We start from the raw sequence: 10,254 nt of genomic DNA, 5'->3' as shown, positions 1-10,254 counted from the left end.
TTTACAAATCATAGAAGTAAGGTACCAGCCCCCCGCCTCTATTCCCACCATGTAACACTAGGATTGAGAGGGCACAGAGCTCCAGCAAAGGTTAGGAAAATAGTCGTATAATGGCCCAAGGAATCTTGCAACCTCTATTTTTCTTTGGTTACCTACCAGCAGTTGGCACCTGCCTTATGTGGCTGGCAAGGGGGTTTGGTACCATGGGGGCAGCAAGCAGGGAAATAAAAGCTTGTAGTGTGTTGCCAATAACTGCTCAAGACACTGTAGTCCAGCACCAGTAAAACTGTCCCTTGAAAGTGACTTCTACTCAGGTCTGCTTTGCTCTTATCCTTTCCTAAGACTGTGTGCTAATTGGCAGAATACAAAAACCAGGAACAAGGGGAAAAAGCAAAATATGTTTTTCCTTCCATCTCATTGCATGGAAGAATGACCCAGGTTGCACATAAGGAAAAGCCCAAGGAGGGCAGGGAAAAGTGCATGTTGGACAGCCAAGGAATGTTAAACTGCCAAGGGACAGCCTCCTCTGTGAGACATTCCTCTTTCAAACTTCCTAGTTAATAATTAACTGTTCCCTTCTGGCTGTGGCACTCTTTTTTTACCTAAGTTGGTCTGTCTTTCCTCAGGAGCAGTCATATTAATAGATGATGGAACTAGGAATGTAATATTCAGTAATTTTATGGAATATATAATTTCTCCTCCTGGCCATAGGCTGAGGTAGGACAGCTTCCAGAGGCAAATGACATGTAAAATGTCATTGATGGATTTTGTGATGAAGAGAGTAAGTGAGAATAAGCAGTCTCAGAGTAGGACCTCGCTGTGGCCCCCTTATGAACTGTGCACCAGACATGGTTTCCTGGTAGGAGGTCTTTTAATCCCCACAACGGACATTTTAAAACCTGCTATCTTAGTACTTAACTCCAGCTAGAAGGCATGAGCATATGATTTTCATTTGAAAATATTCCTTGAGACAATTGAGGGGGGAATAAATTAAAACAATATTAACTTACAGGGGCACCTCACTGAAGTCATTTTTTTAATACTGTAATATTCACGTCAATCAGTGTATCTTCTTTTCAGATTCACATAGTCCCATTAGGTAATGTGTTGTCAACAAAAAGAATATAATTTCAGCACTAAGGGCTTTTGCTGTGATTATCCAAATCCTATTAATAATGCCTAAGGAACAAGTTCATTATTTGGTTTTACTGTTGTAATATATGTGAAGGCTTGGGGCATACATTTGAAATTCCTTCATCTGTATTACCTTTTATATTACTCAAGGTACAACTAGATGAAGTAGGTAAGGCTTGATAGCAGTTTAACAATCAAGAGTCTAAATATCTACAGCATCTCCCCATTTAATTTGTCAATGTAGTATTGAATAACTGGGCATTAACAGACTAACCTTCCAATATCACTCTTTGATACTGTCCAAACAGTCACAAATTAAAACTTCAAGGAGCTGAAGTATGGTTATAACCATACAGCATACAACTATAGTTTAAAAGCATAGCACCAGCCTAAACTGCATAATTAAGGAAGAAATTCTTTGCTCAGAGGATGGTGAAGCACTGGAACAGGTTGTCCAGAGAAGTTGTGGATGCCAAGTTGGATGGGGCTCTGAGGTATCCATGCCCACAGCAGAGAGGTTGGAATTTGACATCTTTAAGGTTGCTTCCAACCCAAACATATCTATGATTCTACGAGTCTATTTCTTCTAACAAAATGAGGCTCAGAAATAACGAATGTCTACCTTATCTGTTTGTTTTGTTTTGTTTTGTTTTGTTTGTTTTTCGGTTTTTTGTCCTTCCAGTTCTGCCCATTCCTGTTTATCCCTGACTCTGATATCCTCTGTTGCACTGATGATCTCAGACAGTCACTCTCTAAGGATACCTCTGAGGAGCTGCAACAATCTCCTTCTTGTTAATTACTTTTCTGTTGATTTTTCTCTACTTTTGTTTCATTGCCATTCATAGAAAAGCTGAAGCAGAGAGGGTAAAAGGTCAAGAAAAAGGAAGCACTGCTGGGAGAGAAGATGTTACAATAGCCTGAGTGTATGGAAAAAGAAATAGAGGCAGTAGCTCATAACAGGGTCTCTGTTTCTGTGAAGTGTATATAGAGAGCTGCAGTTCAGTACTGCTATATGCACCTGGACTAATGCATACACTGTGTCTGTGTATACGTATGTATGTACATTATATATATATGTTTTCTAGCATCATTTACATTCTGACTTTTTCATTGTTTGATAGCAAAGCGCCTGATGGAGGCTAGAGGAAGAATGAAGAATTTATATTTCTTCGCATTCTGAGTCCTTGACTTGCAGCTGTTTCTGTGGAAGCTCTGTGGGAATAATGGAAGGTATTGTAGATGCAGTCGAAGAGCTCATTTTAGTTTGGTTTCCTTAAGCTGCTGTGTATGCACTGCAGAAATGTTGGGTACTTGATCTGAAGCATTAATCATAGAAAAGCTTTTTTTTTTTTTTTTTTCCTAAAATGAGAAGTATCACCTCTAGCTCAGTGAATAGTATGAAGGGGTACAGTGGGCACTGGTACATATGCCATAATTAACACCCAGCTAAGTATTTGAAATTGCTGTTACATAGCTCAGTATTGCCAATGATATAGCTGTTCAGACACAAAGCTGGAGGTTGTCAATGTTGTTCCACATCCCAGCAGCAATTCCAGGTATTAGGATCCCATTTTCAGAATGGTGTGTATAAAAATCAAAGTGCTGTGTGTCATTTATTGTGTTGTAAAAAAGAATCCATATAGAATCCATATAGAATCCTGTGCTTGAGGTAAAAGTGACATTTTAAAATTTGACATTCATAAAAATGTTTCCATCAATTAGGCTCAGAAGCTATGCCTGACATTTCTAAAAATTATTGTTAAATTCACATTGAGATCAAAGCCTTAGTCTGCACTGACTCCAGTGAAGCCAGGATTTCATTCCTTGACTTAAGCATCTTTGGCTATCTGCATCTCAAACTCAGTTGGTTGAGTTACCCTGGTAGTCACAGAACATTCTCAAGTGTTGAATCTGAAGGTTGCTCTGCCGATATAACAGTCCTGAGGTAAGTATGTATTTCTACCATCCCTAGAAAAATAGTGAGAGCCTCTGAAACCTTTGAGTGTCAATGTGGAAGTGTACTGTGTTGTCACACTAATGCTTATCCTTGCTTTGAGAATAACAGCAGGTAGGTGAAATGACTAAATATAGGGAAGTGGAAATGAACATACACATCCCTTGCACAACCTCTGAAACACTGAAAGCATTTGTTGTGGATGATGGTTATGTTGTTTCATCTAACCCTTAACCTGTCTGTATCAGTACATCTCATTTTTGCACTTTTAGTTTAACCTAGTTGCTTTAGATCTTTTCCCAATTTTTCTAACTAAAAGGACATTGCCAAGGAGCCCACAGCCCACAGCATAAGCATAATTAGAGTATTTTGATTCCTGTATTACAGTTACCAGACAGAACCCGGTAGAGTTGGATGCTGTTGACTGGATATGCTAACCAGCTTTGAAACATCCTCACTCCAGTCCTGAATAGAAAAATTGCTTTAGATGTACTGGACAATTTTCAGCTTCAAACTGTCCACTGTAGACCAGAAATCAGTTAGTTCTCATTTGCCCCTTTTGTAATATTTTCTATGGATATTTCTGGCACATAAGACGCATGTGTATGCGTCATATATATATATATATATAACTGTATTACAGGGTACTTTCTCCTTGGAAACAATATTACAATACATTTTTCCCATTGAAATCTGGAATCAGCTGGAATCAATGCCGTGGTTTTAGAGGTTTCCATGTCATTCTGGCTAATTATCAGCTTAAAGGGGGCAGGGAAATGTGCAGACGAAATACCAGAGGAGCTTTCAGTCTTAGTATTTTAACAACATCTTTCTCCTTTTTCTTTTCCACATCCTTGGCTTTTCTCTCTCTTTTCTCTATCAGACTCTCCCAACTATGCCCAAAAATATGACTGGTCATCTTGGGAGTTCAGTACAGTCTCATGTTAAATTCCTGATATGATTCCACTAAGGTTTGCTTTACAGACACCATTGTTTCCCTTTTTTCTTTCCTTATTTGGCTGAGAAAAGGATTGGTATCATATCTACTTCTCAATTTTATCTCATCATATGAGCTGTCACCAGCAAGTGCCTGACAGCCTTGCAACACAGTGTCAGATTTTCTTGTAGTTCAAGGCCATGGAGAACACATTGCATCCCTCTGAACGTAGCCAAAGAACTCTCTTAATTCCAGTCTAGGGGCTTTGGAAACAACACAAATTTGCGCTTTTGTACACACACGAAAAGGTACACATTACAAAAGATGTGACTGATTTTTTTTTTCTCCCAATGACCAATTCACTTGTAAACAAGGTTTCTGTCTTTGTACCATTCTTGAACATCTGTTCCAACTTCATCAAGTAGCCTGGTGATATACTCCACAGAAATGTCTATATATTAAAAAAAAAAAAAAAAGTACAGTTTTAATGTTGCTATTATTATGCCTTGAAATATTTGATAGAAAGTAAGAATTACATAACAGCAGTGCAAAAGGGTGAAGGCCTGCATTTTTGAGGTAGAAAAAATTATTTTAAATGAAGTAGCTTAAGTCAAATGACAGGACCTTATTGAAGAGAATAAACAGATGTATTTTAAACTACACAAATATAGTCCTGATCTATAGATATGCCCTTGTATAAAATCTTCACTTGAAGTCTAGAGTCTCTTGGGAAATTTTTACTAGGAATGAAGTAAGTGCAGTTAGTCAATCTTCAGAGAATGAGTATTTTATACTAGAAAAAAATATCTTGGGTCTTTCATGTCATTATTATGCTGTATGGTATTTTGGTATTGTACATAGTATTTTCATATTAGTGATGGTGTGATACTGCAAACCACAACTGCAGTGAGGGCAGAGTAACCCAGACAATATGTAAAATAGGAATTCTGTCTGAAGAAACTTGTTTGTGAGCTGCTGATGAAAGAGGCTTTACAGTGATACTGAGGTATTTTGACATTCAACTTTGTGACCAGGAGGTTCCTCCTAGTCCTGTATTCTTGTGTCATGCATATTAGTTAAGACTGGGACAAAGAGGGCTGAAAACAGTGAAGTACTGTATCCATTAATGTATTTCTTCCATTCCATTTCCATAATGCACTTATCCCTTTCTGCTCAGCACATACTTTCAAGAAAACAGCACAAAATAGGAGTGGGAATTATTTTTTCTCAGTACAGGTTACTATGCTTGTGCTTAAACTGACTTAAGCATATGGATGAATCATGACTTTTCCACAATGAAGCCGATGACATAATAACAAACTCTATTGTTTAATTCAGTAGCAAGAGAGAAGGGAGGAAAAACTGTTTTCTGCCCATTCCATGTAACTAAATTATTTTCTTTTGCTGCCATGTCTTTAATACCTTTTGAAGGTGTTTGCAAAGTGCCTCCAACATGCATCATTGAGGAGCAATACAGTCCTCTTTAGTAAAGCAAATACAACCTACATAAGATGGGACTGAAGCTAAAATCATCCCTTCTGATGGAGAGCAAGATAGATAACGGACACAATAGATATGATAATTACACTCATAAACAGTGCAATAACATATATCATTTCTATGTGATGTAGCAGTAAGTATTCCCATAACAATACACAGCACTCCTCTAACAAATGTAACATTTCTTGCCCACTTTCATGTATTATTTTTTTTCTTGTCTTACATTTTAGATAGTTTTGTACCTCTTTTTCATCCAATACATCTATTTGCAATTATAGTAATCTATATTGTTATATTATTGTTATATATATATATATGTTATTATATAAATATATATCATTTATATAGTCTTGCTGACTTTCAGACCTAACTTAAAGTACAAGTAACAATGACCCAGCCGCTTAGGATCAATAATGTAAGGTTCTGTTGAGACCAAAAGCCACTTTTCTTTAGAAAAGCAAGTGCTATTCAACTGTAAGTATTTCCCAGAGTATTTTTCATGTCCTTCTAGACAATATGAGAAGATTCCATATGAGACAGTGTACAATTTTGATCCTATACGATGAGGAAAGATGTACTGAAATGGAAGAGTAATAGATGCAGAAAAGAGCTGAAAGAATTGTAGCAATTGATAGAAAGCCTAACCTGTTTGGATGTTTTGGACTAGCGAAATGAGAGCTGAGGAAAAACCTGTGGCAGTGGCACAAAAACAAGTAAACACACACTGTCTATAAATGAATTCAGAGTTGAAACTGAAAAAAAAAAAAAAAGGAAAAGAAAATAAAAAAGAAAAAATAATTGAACCTACAGAACAGAATATTACCCCAACCACAGGCAAAACTTGTAAATTGTATTGCTTTAAATTTGATCAGTTTATGCATGAGATCATATGATACAATTGCCCTGCTTTTCACAGAATGTATAAATCTTATTAATAGTATGACACAGTGAGAGGATTCATTTCAGAATGTGACCACAGTAAACAGAGGATCCATTTTCCTTAGTGGTCAGCTGCATTAATGCAATGACAAATTGAACTGTTACTTTACCGTCTCTAAAAAGTGACTGCATTCCATGGCCTCATCTTTTGGTTTTTCATGTCCTCTTAACTGAAATGGAGACAGTGGCATCCTTACGGATCTCCATTCTGTAAGAAAAACAGAGTATTAAAGAATCAGTTTTTCAGTCAAATGGGACTATACAGTATCATTTCCCATGTTTGAAATACAATAGCTCTGTAAATTTGTCACAATTCATTAACTTTGCAATAGAGAAAAGAAAGTATAAATTCAATGCTCCCTGTAATGTTCTTTTAATACTCACAATTATAAGTACTATAGATATACTATATGACTGATTAGGAGTCTTGAGTATAGGCCTCCAAATTGACAAAACAGAAAGCACTTGCAAAGTAAGCACTACTTAGTTCTGCTCTTTCTCTTTTTCAAAGAAGTTCCCTCAGTCCAGCTATCAGTCTTACCAGAACTGGAAGTCAAGTGCATATATATAGATATGTACAAATGTGTGTGTTGAAACAAGTACAGAGAGATATTCACATTATTAACTATTCAAATAATGCACGCATGTGTATGAATTCGACAAGATCTATTTATTGATTTGGGGGGCGGGGGGGGGGGGCAGAAAATAAAAGCTTACACAAATAACAACATAGTGTCAGGAAAGCTGATTTTGCAAACACTTCTCATGGTCACTACTCATTTATTACTGAGAAAAGCAGTGCACATGCCAGTACTGCAGAACAGTCAAGAACATTGCCACCTGGTTCCCATGCTAATCCCATATTTATCTACATCTGAAGTCTTGTTCCAACTGCCAGTCTTAACTGATAATGTTATCCTGCTTTGTAAAAGCTACTGTCTCCAAAGAGAGTTTGGCTACCTATCCCTTTGTGGAAGGAGAAGGCATGAGTTGTCATTGCAAGTCAGTCAATTTAAGGGCTTGCATACAGTTGTCTTGTTAGCCTCCCAGTCTGTTAGATTCTCCAGAGTAGTATGTCTTTTTTGCTAAAACATTCCAGTGCAATTGATTCTAGTCTATATTAAAACAAAATTAAATAATTAACCTCCTTTTCAGTAAACATATTTGCACTTTACACAGATTTTGTATAGGTGCTTGCAGACACAAAACTGTGGTTGCAAACCAAATCACAGATGTGGGATGCACATTACTGCCTGTTTTATAAATGGAGAAAACAAAACCCAGAGGGGCTATATTTGTGCCAGCTCTCAATTACCAACTCATTTATGAGCTCAGTCAACTTTAGGTCTTTTTTACAATCAAGGTCTGTGATCTGTTGAAGCACATTATTTCTTTTATGCTGCTTCCCTTATAACAACAACAACAAAATTGCGTAACTGTATTTTCAGTTTAAAATGAATGGACCTCCATCGTCATCGTCTTCTTCATCTTCGTCTTCTTCTTCTTCTTCTTCTTTCTTCTTTTTAAACTACCTCTTTAACACTGGTTAATCACACTCTTCTGACATAACCTGTGTTTTAAGCCCATTACCAGTAGCTACTCTGTTTATGCCATACTGAGGAAGAGAACAGAGTTTCTTTCAGATTGTAAGATCACATGAGCCAACTCTTAGACACGTTTCAGCTGTGTGAATTATGAAGTTAAAGAAGTGCCCATGTACAACATGGCACCAGCACAGTCCTGACAGATATAGACTGCTATTTTATTTTTGGAAAATCAGCCTGGGGCTATTGTAGCTGGCTTGCTGACAGACATCATGTATTGCTATTCACACAGAGAAATGTTTGCTATAAAATCAAGTACCCCAAGGGTTTGGAATTATACTTAAATTTTTAATAAGTTGTCTAAAGCCCACTTTACAGTATCCATTTAAAATTGGACTGAGCTGCTTCACTGTCACTTAATATGCACTTACCCACAGCAAACACCAGGAAGGGAAAGGGAGCAGGGCTGCAAACCTCCTCTATGAAAAGGATTTCTGCTCTCTATTTCATTCCATGCCATTTTGACTGGCCATGTGTATCTGCTCCAAATGGTCAGACTGGGTCACCAAATGAATATTCCCACCCATGCCTTCCCTCCAGCATTCAGTTTCCCTCAGTGTGATCCAGCTAGTGGTTTCCATACTGAAACCTCAATAGTATGGCTGCATTTTCTTCCTTCTCTTCTTTTTCATTTCTCCATGGATCTTTCCTGGCCTCCAAATGACATTTGCTTTGAACAGCAATTTCATCCCCCACTTCAGCAGGGCTTGCAGCACACCTCTCAAGTCTGAATGCAGTGTCATGGCCCTGGAAGGTTTCTCACTCCACAGACAAGGGGATTGTGCCTTACACCTTTTCAGCAAAAGGGAAATGAGTACGGTGTGCTTTTTATGTCTGTTCTCTGTAAATAGCTAAAGAATGGGTATGCCAAGATGGACTCGTTATGATTCCATCATTGCTGTAGGACTACTACATTCATTATCCTTGTATGCTGGCTTCCTTCATACACTTCTATCATGCTTTTGTAAAGGGGTCTGTCCTAAGCAGGTAATGTGTAGCACTTGGCCATACAGGAAGGTGCAAAACAAATCTCATCAAAGCAGAGTTCTGGCTTCTTAAAACAAATTATGCTTGTTTTTACAGGCTTCAGTCCTGCAAACAGTCTGAAGTACCCATACTTGTGGCCTTTGTCAAGAAAACACACTAGCTCTCTTCTGCTTGCTGATGCTGGTAGAAAGGAGGGAAACAACCAGGACCACCTGAGGAAATAAAAGAAGTTTAGTGATGTGGTATGTTTCCATTAAAATGCTTATGGGAACTGAGCTATTTCCCAAGCCATTCTTGTAAAAACAGGTGAAGAGGTAGATGGGAGATGGTAAGCCAGATAATCAATGGCTCTAACCAACATCTGATGTCAGTTGAAAACTGAAAAGTGGAGGTTATGGATTGCAAGGGGTTTCTGGCCATAGCTAGGTCACGGCCACAACAAGCGCCTTGGTTATGCCATTGTGGTTTCCCACAAAGGATACAAAGCCACAGGAGCTGTTTTACAATTAACAGCACCTTGTTAAAAACCCCAATAAAAACAGTGATAAGTTCTTCAAAGAGGAAGACAGTGGAGAGGTAGGTAATGAAAAATTGCACACAGCTCTTGATGCTTCTGTCTCCTGTGCAAATACACCTGTGAGAACCACAACCAGAAAAGTTTGCCACATTTTGTGTTGGTTTTGTTTGTTTGTTTGCTTTTTTTTGTTTGCTTTTTTTTTTTTGAATAATGGCTGCTATCAAAATTGACTTCCCTAGATAGACTAACAAGCAGTTCTATTTCAACATGCTCAATCCAGCGATTACTATTCAATGTGGAACCCAAATAACTGCAATGCTAAGTATTGCTACCAAGAACACTCAGAATTTGGAGCTGAAAAGTGTACCTGTCCTGCACATATTTCTCTCTAAGGAGCCTTGTTGCAAGGTTAGTTATATGGTTATGTACAATTACATATTATCAATAGAAAGATTGATTAGTTTCATTAGTGCTCATATGAAGTCAGTTCAACAGTTCTATGATTATATTATTGCTATGATATATTATTGCTACAGCAGAAATTGTAGAATCAATAGTAGAAACATCCCAAGCTATCCTTAACTCTTTTTTCTAAGTATATAACAATGCCACATGTAATTATTTTCTTCTGTTGTATCTGTAATTTTTTTATTACCTTCATTACCCATTGTCTTTATTATGA

This window comes from Anser cygnoides, chromosome 2 (genome assembly GCF_040182565.1).
Source record: "Anser cygnoides isolate HZ-2024a breed goose chromosome 2, Taihu_goose_T2T_genome, whole genome shotgun sequence".
In the NCBI taxonomy this organism is placed as follows: domain Eukaryota; kingdom Metazoa; phylum Chordata; class Aves; order Anseriformes; family Anatidae; genus Anser; species Anser cygnoides.
The sequence above is the reverse complement of the archived record's forward strand: the minus strand, read 5'-3'. Positions refer to the sequence as shown.